Here is a 14,149-nt window from a genome sequence, read left to right as displayed (position 1 = left end):
CATACGAAATTGTTGATACTTTGATACTTCCCCACTTAACAAACTGGTTGACTAGTTGGGCCCAAGCTTGCTGTACAACATTAAAACCTATTCAGTCTGTTTACAAACAGGCTCTCAAAGTGCTTGATAGAAAGCCCAATAGCCATAATCATTGTTACATCCTCAGAAAACATAAGCTCCTGAGTTGGGGAAATATTGTGCAATATAGCAACACGTCTTGTATTTAAGATCCTAAATGCCCTTGCTCCCCCTCCACTTTGTACTTTTGTCAAACATAAAACCCAAACCCACAGCAGCAGATCCACGAGGTCTGCCATGAGAGGTGACTGTATAGTTCCCTTAAACACAACATGTAAGGTACTTGGACTAAGGAGTAACGTTAATCTCCTTTAGTCCAATATTTGGCAATGTAGGCCTATGCTATTTAGTAACATTTAAGCTAGTTGCATAGAAAAAGTCATTTCAATTCCTGACCATTTTTTAACTCTCTCTCAACACTTTGACGTGGTCAAATTTAGACTAGGATACTTCTTCACTCCCCGAGGTCAGTGTTGTGAGCAAAACTAGCTAGTCGAATTATTATATCCTCGCCACGAAAAAAAAGACTGACTTTAGGACTGCGGATAGAAATGGCTCTGCTGTTGCCCTAGCCATCACCTATTGCGGATCCTATCCTTCGAGCGACTTGGCCAATCAGTGCGTATCAGCGACACATGAACGGTGATTTCCACGGAATGGCTCGCGGAACAAAGAATCCGCCCGTCGCGAATTCCCGTATCGGTAGATAGAGAGAGTTCGCCGATAAAACAGCACAGAATAGTTAAGTTAGTAAGGCTTGGGTGAAATAAAATGATTATCTTCGACGCAAAATAGAAAAAAGTCCAACGTTTTTTTTTATGCTAAAGGAGAGAACTTGGCGTCGTGAGGGCTTTGTCGATCGCGAGGCGAGGCTCTTGGCTACATTGTTGCGTTGGAACGTAAGTAAAATATGTCTTGCCAGTTTGAATTTTATTGCGTCGAATATAATAATGTTTGAACACATTTGATAGTGTTGTTCAATATGCTCTCTATTGTTGATGTTTAGAAAACTTGGCAATGTTTACAACTTTGTCGCACTGTGTTGGGTATGTTTTGTTGTTTTTATGAAGCTGCAGCAACTCAATAAGCCATTCGTACGAGAAGGCTAATTTAGGACTTTATTTAAATAAAATGACGTCGACTGGGAAGTGAGGCTTGGTAACTTGGTAACTTGAGTCTTTGGCATTTACTTGTAATGACATTTTTTTTTAAATGAACTCATCCCACCGTTTACAATAGCTTGGGAAATAATGACAAAATATTAATAAACTGATTATGATTCGAATGTTTTCGAAACGATATTCTGAAAAGGTTCTGAGTGGCTACAAGCAGATAAACATAATTTCCCCCAAAATATATTGTTGACAACATGTAGAATATTCAGGACCTCATTCTGTCGAAAACTGGGACACGGACTAGGCCACCGTAATGGTTATTACTTACATCAGGAAAGCAATTTTTTGCTTTAAGTATTAGGCCACTGTATGGTAGTCTACTTCTTTGCAGAATTTGCATGTCTGCTTGCTATTTGATACCCTGCTTTGGACAGTTTCCTATTGTCCCAGATGATTTTACGTCAGTGTAGTCAGTGATTCTACAGACAGGTGGGCAAACAGGGGAGATATTTTACAGCGGGGGTGGGTTTACCAAAACGGACGCCTATTCAAGTGGATCTGTTGCAGTTTATTGGCCATTTTTAAATGGTAAATGCTTTATCTCCTGGAGTAATGGTAACCACACCATCTGCTTGACCTGGCCCTTCCAGGGCACGAGCACTTTCCAGATGAAGTGTCTGACGGGATTACCGTGGGATGAGCCAGTTATCATATTGATGTGCTTTTCTTTCCTTAATGTGTCTTAGTGAATGGTACATTAAACCTCCTTGCTTACTCTTCTGACTAGGCCTACAACTAACCCATTTATATGGAAAACCATTACCAGTTGATGGCTGTTGCATAGGCCTAATCAATGAATGATCCCATGGGGTGGAAGTATTCAGATCTTTCCTAGTATAGAACCATTCACAGCCCCCATACTCAATTATTAACATCTGGGGTTTGAACCCACAACCTCCGTCATGTCAGGGGACCTATGAACCATATAGCCATCTGGGTGGGCGACATCCATAGTGCATCATGACCACACAGATGCAGAGCTGAAATAGGCACACTGTTGGATATTTTTTATTTTTGACCAAACACACAAGCTATTTCTCTGTAAACAAATTAAGACTTTCAGCATGCTTATAGAGAAGAGCACTCAACATGTACTGCACCGACACAAATGACTAATGATTGGTTGAAATACTTTTATAATATCACATTTTATTTGTCACATGCCCCGAAAACAACAGGTGTTGTTCACCTTACCGTGAAATGCTTACTTGCAAGCCCTTAACCAACAATGCAGTTCAAGAAGTAGAGTTAAGAAAATATTTACGAAATAAAAAGTAACACAAAATAACAACAACGAGGCTATGTGCCGGTGCTGAGTCAATGTGCGGGTGTACAGGTTAGTCGAGGTAATTTGTACATGTAGGTAGGGGTAAAGTGAATATATACATAGATAATAAACAGAGAGTAGCAGCTGTGTAAAAACAAAGGAGGGGGGTCAATGTAAATAGTCTGGGTAGCCGTTTGATTAATTGTTCAGCAGTCTGATGGCTTGGGGGTAGAAGCTGTTAACGAGCCTTTTGGACCTAGACTTGGTGCTCTGGTACCGCTTGCCGTGTGGTAGCAGAGAACAGTCTATGACTTGGGTGATTGGAGCCACAATTTTTGGGGCTTTCCTCTGACACTGCCTAGTATATAGGTCCTTGATGGCAGGACGCTTGGCTCAGTGATGTACTGGGCTGTGTGCACTACCCTCCAACGCCTTACGGTCAGATGCCGAGTGGTTGCCATACCAGGCGGTGATGCAACCGGTCAGGATACTCTCGATGGTGCAGCTGTAGAACCTTTTGAGGATCTGGGGGCCCATGCCAAATCTTTTCAGTCTCCTGAAGGGGAAATGCGTTGTCGTGCCCTCTTCACAACTTTTTTGGTGTGTTTGGATTGTGGGTTCTGTACTGTTAGATTTCAGTGCCGCCTTTGATATTATTGACCATAACCTGTTATGATTTTTCAACCTCAGCTCAGAATCCAGGATATAGCAATCTATTTTTTAATGGAAGCTTCTGTAATGTTAAACATGGAAAGTGTGGTGTATCGCAGGGCATCTCTCTAGGCCCTCTTTTCTATTTTTACCAATGACCTGCCACTGGCATTAAAAAAAGCCTTTGTCCATGTACGGTAATGATTCAATACTATAAATAGAGGCATTATATCATATTACATGTTTTAAACAACTAGATCTGATTTGCACATATATATTAAATGTTAAAATTAAAATGATAAATATTAAACATATATTTAATTTCAAACCAGTAACCACAGCTAGTGAAATCACTGTAAGAGTTGCTGTCAGTTTTAGGATGGGTGGCCAGTAATAAACTGGTCCTGAACATCTCTAAAACTAAGAGCAATGTATTAGGTACAAATCATTCGCTAAGTTCTAGTCCTCCGTTTAATCTGGTAATGAATGGTGAGGCTTTTGAGACTAAATGACTGGCTTTTACTTTAGATTGTTTTTAATCGGGACAGTCCTAAACCATTGAATCAATATGTTGACAATCTCGGTCAACTGAAAGTAATCTGTTCATTTGACCATAAAATGTTTAAATGGCTATTTTTCCATATAGACACACCCTATGTTTTTTAATAAAAGCAACTATATGTATTGAGCTTGTCTGATGCTTTAAGCACGCTGTTTGATTAAAGCTTGTGCTAGTAAACTTGCAACGTCTTCACTGGATCAGAGCATTACATTTTTCCCTTTTCATGCTGAGGGGTTATCGAAAGGGAAAGAGCTGCCCCCCCCCAAATACATTTAGGAACTATTGTCATTCTCAATGAATGTAAAAACAGACTTTGTTTGCTTGCTGTTTGAGGTGAAGAAAACATTACTTTGAGAAGCTCCACAACTCATTAGTGGTGGTGCGTTATATGCCTACATTTGCACGCAGGCCAGGAAACCGATAGGCCTACCTCTGTATAATCGGGTGCGTGTCCACGCAAAAGACAATAACTAAATTGACAAAACTCGTGAATGGGATTAAATGAACCAAAACTTGTTTCTCACAAGCATAGGTTGTGTTCTCTGCAAACAACATGCCCACTCTGACAATGAGAACGGTAGAAGCCACACCAAACAAACATTGTAGGTTAGAAATTAACGGTAAATGTACTACTGGTGAGATATGTAATGGGGAATTGATAGACCTTAACAATCAAATGCAAACAATTCACACAATGAAGTTGTGAAGCAATGAGTTTTCACAAATTAACGGAACAGAGTGCATTCTGGAGAGAGACGTGCATTCTGGAGAGAGACGTGCATTGTGCATCTTAGCCACACTCACCTTCTTGGACTGTGCCATCCCCACCGCAATGGATTAGTCTAGGCCTCTGCAATTAATTAGTTCACTGAGATGGGCGTGAATCAGACAGGTGTCTTGTGTGCCATTTCAAAAAATTATATATTAGTGCCAGTTAAAAGTTTGGACATACCTACTCATTCAAGGGTTTTTCTTTATTTGTACTATTTTCTACATTGTAGGATAATAGTGAAGACATCAAAGCTATGAAATAACACATGGAGACATGTAGTAACCAAAAAAGTGTTAAACAAATCAAAATATATTTAAAATTCATCAAAGTAGCCACCCTTTGCCTTGATGTACACTCTTGGCATTACCTCAACCAGCTTCACCTGGAATGTTTTTCCAAAAGACTTGAAGGAGTTCCCACATATGCTGAGCACTTGTTGGCTGCTTTTCCTTCACTCTGCAGTCCAACTCATCCCAAACCATCTCAATTGGGTTGAGGTTGGGTGATTGTGGAGGTCAGGTCATCTGACGTAGCACTCCATCAATCTCCTTCTTGGTCAAATAGCCTTACACAGCCTGGAGGTGTGTTGGGTCATTGTCCTGTTGAAAATCAAATGATGGTCCTACTAAGCGCAAACCAGATGGGATGGTGTATCGCTGCAGAATACTGTGGTAGCCATGCTGGTTAAGTGTGCCTTGAATTCTAAATAAATCACAGACAGTGTCACCAGCAAAGACCCATCACACCTTCTCCTCCATGCTTCACAGTGGGAACCACACATGCAGAGATCATCCGTTCACCTACTCTGCATCTCACAAAGACACGGCGGTTGGAACCAATTATCTCAAATTTGGTCTCATCAGACCAAAGCACAGATTTCCACCGGTCTAACGTCCATTGCTCGTGTTTCTTGGCCTTTTAGTAGTGGTTTCTTTGCAGCAATTCGACCACGAAGGCCTGATTTCATGCAGTCTCCTCTGAGCAGTTGATGTTGATGTCTGTTACTTGAACTCCGTGAAGCATTTGTTTGGGCTGCAATTTCTGAGGCTGGTAACTCTAATGAATGTATCCTCTGCAGCAGAGGTAACTCTGGGTTTCCTTTCCTGTGGCAGTCCTCATGAGAGCCAGTTTCATCATAGTGATGGTTTTTGTGACTGCACTTACATTTACATTTTAGTCATTTAGCAGACGCTCTTATCCAGAGCGACTTACAGTAGTGAATGCATACATTTCATACATTTTATTTTATTTAAAAAAAAAAATAATGTACTGGCCCCCCGTGGGAATCGAACCCACAATCCTGGCGTTGCACACACCATGCTGGCGTTGCAAACACCATGCTCTACCAATTGAGCCGCAGGGAAGACATTTTTTGAAATGTTCTAGATTGACTGACCTTCATGTCTTAAAGTAATGATGGACTGTTTCGCTTTGCTTATTTAAGCTGTTCTTGACATAATATGGACTTAGCCCTATTTGGTAAAAGACTATCTCTATACCATCTCTACATTGGCACAACACAACTGATTGGCTCAAAAGCATTAACAAGGAATGAAATTCCACAAATTAACTTTTGACAAGGCACACCTGTTAATTAAAATGCATTCCAGGTGACTTCCTCATGAAGCTGGTTGAGAGATTGCCAAGAGTGTGCAAAGCTGTCAAGGCAAAGGGTGGCTATTTTGAAGAATCTAAAATATATTTTGATTTAACAATTTTTTTGGTTACTACATGATTCCATATGTGCTATTTTATAGTTTTGATGTCTGCAATATTATTCTACAATGTAAAAATAAAGAAAAACCCTTGAATGAGTAGTTGTGTCCAAACTTGACTGGTACTGTCTCTCTCTCTCTCTCTCTCTCTCTCTCTCTCTCTCTCTCTCTCGATAAACCAAACAATCGACCAGTCGACTAATTGGGGTCAGTCCTTCAATGGTTGTAAATCTGGGGTGAGGTCTGTCCGTGATAGAGATTCTCTGCTTATTTGACATCACACTCCACAAAGCAAGTCCTAAAACTTAACTAGTTTTATCTTGATTATTGTCCAGTCACATGGTCTAGGGCTGCAAAGAAGTACCTAGTTAAGCTGCTGCTGGCTCAAAACAGAGCTTCACATTTTGCTCTTCATTGTAATCAGAGGGCTAATATCAAAACTATGCATGCCAGTCTCTCTTGGCTAAGAGTTGAGGAAAGACTGACTGTATCACTTCTTGATTTTATAAGAAACATTCATGTGTAGGAAATTCCAAATTGTTTGTGTAGTAAACTTGCACACAGCGCTGATATATATACACACACACACACACACACACACTTTTCATAGTCCCCAGGTCCAGAACAAATTCAAGGAAACATACAGTATTATACAGAGCCATTATTGCATTTAATTCCCTTCCATCTTATCTAGTGCAAGTGAACAGCAAACCTGATTTTAAAAAATGAACAAAGCTTCACCTCATGGCACGCTTCTCCCCCATGTGACCTACTTGTTGTGTGTATGTACTGACACGTATGTGTAACTGATAGATGCACCCTACATGTTAATGTTTTCAAATATATGTAAATTATTTTTCTGTAATGTCTTTTTTGTTGTCGGACCCCAGTAAGACTAGCTGTTGCCATTGGCTAATGGGGATCCTAATAAAGTCAAATGGGCAGAATGTCCTCTCCTGGTCTATGAGGATTGACCTCAGAAGTCAGGATAGCTTGGATCAGAGCAAAGAAGGCTGATTTCTCGACCTATACTTTGGGCATTGAGTTTGTCTTTGTCTATCTGTGTGGATTTACCTTAAACTACATATGAACTAATAATGAGCTGTCTATAAACCCTTTGTGACCACCTTAAAGGATGTGTGTATGGGGTGTGTTAGATGTGTTCTGCAAACTGTGCTTTTTCCTGTCTTATCTTTTAGACTGCCTCTAAGGACAGCCAGTGAGTGGTAGACTTAATTTGAGAGCGTGTGCTAGATCCTGGAGGCAAGATTGTGATGGAACACCTCTCAGCACACCACCTCTGAATACACTATAATGGAACCAGTTTATATTGTGGTGTTTGTTGCATAGCCTACTGTCACATGCAGTACAAACAGGGTGTGCATGTGACTACTGTATTGCAATAAACATCACACACGGGGTCCGTGCTTCCTAAGTGTGTGTTCAATGGAGTGGTGGTGTGTTGAGGGAAACAGAATTGCCTACCCTGTCACAATCCTGCTTCAGCCCACTCTGTCAATTGGTGTTAATGTTGATAGCTATATTGTTTTCACTGTACCCTACCACAAAGTAAGCTAGCTGCACTGACACTGACAGGACACCCTATCGTTGTTGTGAGCAGGTTATATGACCATGAATCAGGTTATTCTGCCCCCCTCTGAGTCTCAGTAGGGGGGGCTGGTGTGGCGCAGGGCCATCCTGAGAGAGGCATTGGCAGCTTGTTTCAGCTACTTCCATGTTTCTTTCACAGAGGGGGAAAAAACTCTAAAACTGCATTCAGGGATTGACTGACTCTAGGAGCTTATGACGCAGAAGAAGCAACGTTTCTGAGCTACTTTGATGCGTGCGGTTATCGCCATGACAACTCTATTGCTGCTGTGATATTTAGGTAATTTATTGTGACAAATGAGGTTGCAAATGACTGGCGTGTCACAGGCCTCATGTGGAGCAGCAATCAGTCGTCCCAACAAACCACTGTGGTAACATACAGAATGTATACTGAACAAAAATATAAACGCAACACTTTCATTGATTTTACGGAGTTACAGTTTATATGAGGAAATGTCAATTGAAATAGATCAATAAATCAAATTCAAAAAGGGCTTTATAAATACGTCAGCTGATGTCAGAAAGTGCTGTACAGAAACACAGCCTAAAACCCCAAACAGCAAGAAATGCAGATGTAGAAGCACGGTGGCTTGGAAAAACTCACTAGAAAGGCAGGAACCTAGAGAGGAACCAGGCTCTGAGGGGTGGTCTTCTTCTGGCTGTGCCGGGAGGCGACTATTACAGTACATAGCCAAGGTGTGTGTGAGAGACGATAACAGCAGGTCCGGGACAAGGTAGCACATTTAGTGAACAGGTCAGGGTTCCTTATCCGCAGGCAGAACAATTTAAATGGATTCATTAGACCTTAATCTATGGAATTCACGACTGGGAATACAGATACCTTTTTGTGCATTCAAATTGCCATCGATAAAATGCAATTGCATTCGTTGTCCATAGTTTATGCCTGCTCATACCATAACCCCACCGCCACCATGGGGCACTCTGTTCACAACATTGACATCAGCTAACGGCTTGCCCACACGACTCCATACACGTGGTCTGCGGTTGTGAAGCCAGTTGGACGTACTGCCAAATCCTCTAAAATGATTTTGGAAGCGGCTTATGGTAGAGAAATGAACATTCATTTCTCTGGCAACAGCTCAGGTGCACATTCCTGCAGTCAACATGCCAATTGCACGCTCCCTCAACTTGAGACATCTATGGCGTTGTGTGAGAGAACTGCACATTTTATAGTGGCTTTATTGCCCCCAGCACAAGGTGCACCTGTGTAATGGTCATGCTGTTTAATCAGCTTATTGATATGCCACACCTGTCAGGTGGATGGATTATTTTGGAAAAGGAGAAGTGCTCACTAACAGGGATGCAAACGTGTGCACCAAATTTGAGAGAGATAAGCTTTATGTGCGTTTGGAAAATTTCAGATATAATTTAAGCTCATGAAACACGGGACCAGCACTTTACATGTTGCGTTTTTATATTTTTGTAGAGTGCATAATGACCTCTCACTTTATTTTACTCGTTCTCACAAAAGTCTTGCTCCCTCCCTCTCTCTTTCTAGTCTTAATGTCTCTTACTTTTTACCCACCTGCCTTCTATTTCTCACAAACACAATGTCACAACTGACATGCCATAACAGTTAAGTGACAGTGATTGATAAACTCATTTGAAGGACTCTGAAGAATAGCAACCAACATTACATTTTGTCGTCTTTATACTGCCAGTCAGTGCCACTGCATCTCCCTCCCTCTGACAGGGGCACGCTACTCATGTTGATCACCATCTTGGGAACATAGCTTCCAGGAACATTAATGTTATCAGAACAGCACAAATAATTTCACATCCTCTTCCGTCGGTCTGTTCAATCGGAGCTCAGGAGGGATACGCACGGTCCAGGAGGAACGGCAGGCAGAAGTTCCTCCGCTCCACCTTGCTCAGAGCCTGTATGATCATGATGGAGGTGATGAATGCATTTTAATCTCCACACAAACCAACAGTGCTGCGTCAGCCAGCAGCTGTCCAGAGTCGTGACACACTAGCACTAGTCCCATCGGCTGTGCCTGTGTGTCCTGTAGCCCCCTGTCCCTCCCCTCACACACACTGCTGAGTCAGTCAAATGGTAATGTTTAGAAATCCCATTCAAAGTGATAGGTCACTGAATGACACACTGGGCTGTAAGGGGGACAGCGGGACAATTTAAAGGCCTTGTGTTCCCACAGTGTAATATCGTATAATCACTGTAGTAGTCTTAATTTAATTGTTCAAGTTGTGGCATGACTCCCATGTTCATTTACTGTCCACAGGCATTTTAATCAGTTTTGGACTAACTCGCTTGGTCTGCACCATTAGTGTGTGTGTGCGTGTGTGTGTGTGTGAGAGAGACTCGGTCACAAAGATAATTGCTTTTTCAAAGCCACTTTTGTACTATAGTTGTAGGCTACTCTTACTGATGTCACTTGTGTCCTGTGATAATAACGATGACAACAGGTTTGCATGCATTTTTGTTTTCTGTAATCTGCTATGTCCAATTTCATGTAAATGAAGGTTATAATCAGACGGCATGACCAGTATGTAAAGAAGCAACGGTCTAAACAACCAGTGGTTAAACTTGGTTGCCAGAGTAAGCTATCAAACTGGAAGGTGGTGTGTGTGTGTGTGTGTGTGTGATTACAGGTAGATGGTTTGCTGCGTATGTTGTCAACTAACTTGGGGCCTCTGGTTGTTTTTGTGTGATGTGGTATTTCACACTCACAGGACTCTACACTGACACTCCAACACATGCACACACATTTATACTGGCTACACACACTCGCATACAATCATCATTTACGCTGCTGCTACTTCCCCACACTACACCACCGCCACCAGCCTATACTGTTGACACCAGGCAGGATGTGGCCATGGACTGCTTACACCAAATCCTGACTGCCGTCAGCATGACACATCAGGACCCGGGATTCGTCGGCCAAGGTAATGTTTTTCCACTCCTTAATTTGTCCAGTGTTGGTGATTGCATGCCCGCTGGAGCTGCTTCTTGATTTTATCTGATAGGAGTGGAACCCGGTGTGTGGTCAGTCTTTGTCATGGATGGGCTATTGCAGCAGGCAACAACTTGTGCGTTCTGAGATGCCGTTCTGCACACCACTGTTGTACTGCGCCGTTATTTCCCTGTTTTATATAGTAAGCCACGCCAACGTGCCTCACTGTCTTAGGAGCTAACCATTTTCCTGGACAGGTTCTGTACCTAATTAACTGTCACCTGAGTGGGGCTCCTTTCCCTTGTTATTTTTAGTACTACATTGATATTGCAAGAAAGGCATTTCAATGCACTTAACTTGATGTGGTGATCTGAGTCCCTATGCCTGAACTCGTGCCCCCCGTACACACGCAGACCACACTCCACACACCACACTTACAGGCGATGGATACCTCTTTCCATAGTGGAGGAGAGATGTAGCAGAACAGTCATTCATCTCTTTACCAGATCCTCGGAGAGACTTGCACCCACACATTTCTGGAGTCCTGCTGTACTGAACATGCATGCTGAAGCTATGGTACCCTACACATGCACACAACAGCATATTGACTGCTGTGAGCACGTATTCATGTCTATATTGGTACATTGGTTCTGGTAACCATCTATATTTGTGAAGAGTAGGATGACAATCCAAATGCATTGTTCATCTTTCTGGTCCTGGATATTCTAAAATGAGACCAATTACATATCTACTCACATTTGTATTCCGGTAATTGTGTATAAGTCAGTCGGCAGGCTCTTTGATGTTAATCTTGATGTACAGCATGTTCACCCCCCCAAATCAGACCACTGATAGGGTTTTGCATGAGTCTGATCTAAAGGAGGAGAGGGCAGGAAAGCACAGTTAGACTGGAATGGAGAGATGGATACTGAGACAAAGAGAGAGGGGTGGAGGGAGACGAGGAGAAGGGGATGGAGGGAGAAAGGGATCAATAAAAGAGGGGGAGACAGAGTGTGGCGACATGGGAGTAAGACTGGGGGAAAAAATGGATCTGGCAGTGAGAGAGAATTCTTTAAAAAGACTCCGATTGCAATTTCCCTCCCTGAGTCTCTAAAAAAATGTTTTAAAAAAAATTATAGTTTGAGACGGGCACTTCTAACCTTGTTCTTTTATCACGAGTAGCTGCTTATAAAGATAACAAAAGAAAATGGTTGATTTAATGAGTGATGGTAACAATGATAACTAGAGAGCGAGCAAGAGCAGATGTTGGCCCTGGGAAGTTTGAGAAATATGTATAATTCCTCTCCTGTCTCGAAGTGACAGCTCATCACGTTTCTCATTTGCATTAGATAGAGTAGCATGGAGGACCACTTGGGTTCAGCCAACTCTAACACAAAGCACTGTCCCAAGTGAAAGATCTGTTTTTTGACCCGTTGCCTGGATCAAACACAGGACAGTGTCTCGAGGCTCCTATTCACAGATGGACAGAGAATTCTCACCCTGGCCGACCAGCCTTACCCTGGCCGACTTGCCTCACAAAAATCACCAGATCAAACAATTAGGCTGCTCCGATCAGAATTGGATCCGTGTCCTCCGGATCCAACGTGTTGCACACTGTCCTCTCAGTCTCTGCAGAGCGCGTCAGACGGGCGGTCTTTCAATCACGATGTCGTGAAATGTGTTTTTGAGATCAAAGCGACCCTAGCCGTGTGCACATTTGTTGATATTCATTGCTTGTTAGTGAGTTATTTAGCCAGTTATAGCTCATTTTTGGTCAGCAATAAGAAAATCATGGTGTGCTTCACGGGGGGAGATTTACACAGCAAGTAAAATAATAACCAGCCAAACTACACTATGTTATGAATTTGCTATCTAGCTAGTTAATTATTTAGCTATGTCTTAATGGCATTGTCGTGTCCCATGTCCTAAAATAACTTTCCACTGACACTTGTGTAGAACTGGAAATGGCTGATACGCGTGCACAGTTGATGAAACCAATGCTGCATATTCCCGGTTGTAAAACTGTACGTCTCTCAAATGCTCAAAATTGGTTAGGATTCTCCTCTACTGAATCCTGGCCAAGTTAAAAAATATATTCTTAGAGTAGCCTAATTGACAAAACTCATGCTGTCAAGCTCTCCCATGAACACGGAATATTTTAACCTTACAAATAGATAAACATCTTACATAGGTACCTCGTCCACCTTAGCCATTTGATACCAGGTTCATTTAATGAAGGAATTATTTGAAAAAGACAACAGTATTTGGTTGTAATGTTGCAGGGGGGCCAACCATCCTCCCAGGAGGACAGGACAACACAGGTCGGCACAAGAATTGCAACATCTAGAGGTAGTTGTTAATGGTAAATAGCAGTGCTGTAAGGGTCTATGCCTCCTTAAAGACTACCCCCACCATCATGGCTGCCTTGGATTCGTTGATCCTCCTGTTAGGCTATGGTTGCTAGGCAGCAGTAGCCTCAGTCTAGGCCTTCCCAGCAGGTGTGACCCGACTGTGGTCCCCGCACAGCGAGTCTGGTCGACCGGAACACGACTGACTGAACACTGCTTCCCAAATCCCCCCCCCTGAGCACTGGAGTGCGCTGAACAATACACAAGTCCTTCAGTGTTCAGTAAATCACCGGCCAACCAAGACTAGTAGTGCTGTGCTGGAAAAAGTTTTCTTTGGACCTGACTGAGTCTTAAGAGTCAACACACAGGTGGACACACTAGCTCTGGTTTCACCAGTTCTCTCGCTTTGTAAGCTGCGGTTAGTTTCCCAGTTCCAGCATGAATAACATAATTGTCTTGTGTGTTCTTTCGGGCTGACCTCAATTGGGGCTGACTGGTCGATCGCATTTTTTTTTTTTAAATTGAGCAGTGTCGAATATGAAAAATGTTTATGGCACTCGAGATGCATGGCTGATTCATACCCGTCTGAGTGGACTAATCCATTGTGCAGGCCGCAGGTTTGGCACATCAATATCACCAGTAGTACATTTATCATTAATTCCCATAATTTCTAATCTACAACGCTTGTTTGGCTACGGTAATGTGTTTGCATTGAATTGTATTATTGTTAGTCTTACCCTTGCCATTGTAGGAGTGGACACGTTGTTTGCAGAACGCACAACCTAGACATTTTTGGTTTATTTCGTTCCATTTGTTTGGAGCGTTCCTGTCCATCTTGAGTAAGGACACGCACCTGATTATGCATATAGAACTAGGACTAGTCCAACTGGCCTGTGTGCATATGCAGGCCTATAGTATGCCCATTTAGGGATGTGATACTAGTTCTGAGTGTCTTAACTCACCATCACTGTGGAGCATCTCAAAATCATTTTTTCTTCGCCTCAAACACCAAGTTAACCAAGTCTGTTTTTACATCC

General features: G+C 42.3%; 1 protein-coding gene across 3 annotated transcripts in view; it reads left to right on the top strand.

The window, feature by feature from the left end:
• The first annotated feature begins 636 nt into the window (after window positions 1–636).
• LOC106581306 (SPRY domain-containing SOCS box protein 4) overlaps window positions 637–14,149 on the top strand; it is a 45,288-nt gene continuing 31,775 nt past the window's right edge. For 2 of the 3 annotated variants that reach the window (XM_014163270.2, XM_014163269.2), the window contains exon 1: window positions 640–977. The gene's annotated coding sequence lies outside the window, so the exon portion shown is untranslated. Of the gene's footprint in view, window positions 978–14,149 lie in introns of all 3 variants that reach the window. The other variant, XM_014163273.2, reaches the window with a different exon arrangement.

Source organism: Salmo salar, chromosome ssa20, assembly GCF_905237065.1.
Source record: "Salmo salar chromosome ssa20, Ssal_v3.1, whole genome shotgun sequence".
Taxonomy (NCBI): domain Eukaryota; kingdom Metazoa; phylum Chordata; class Actinopteri; order Salmoniformes; family Salmonidae; genus Salmo; species Salmo salar.
Note: the sequence above shows the minus strand (reverse complement) of the source record. Positions and strands in the feature narration are given on the sequence as shown.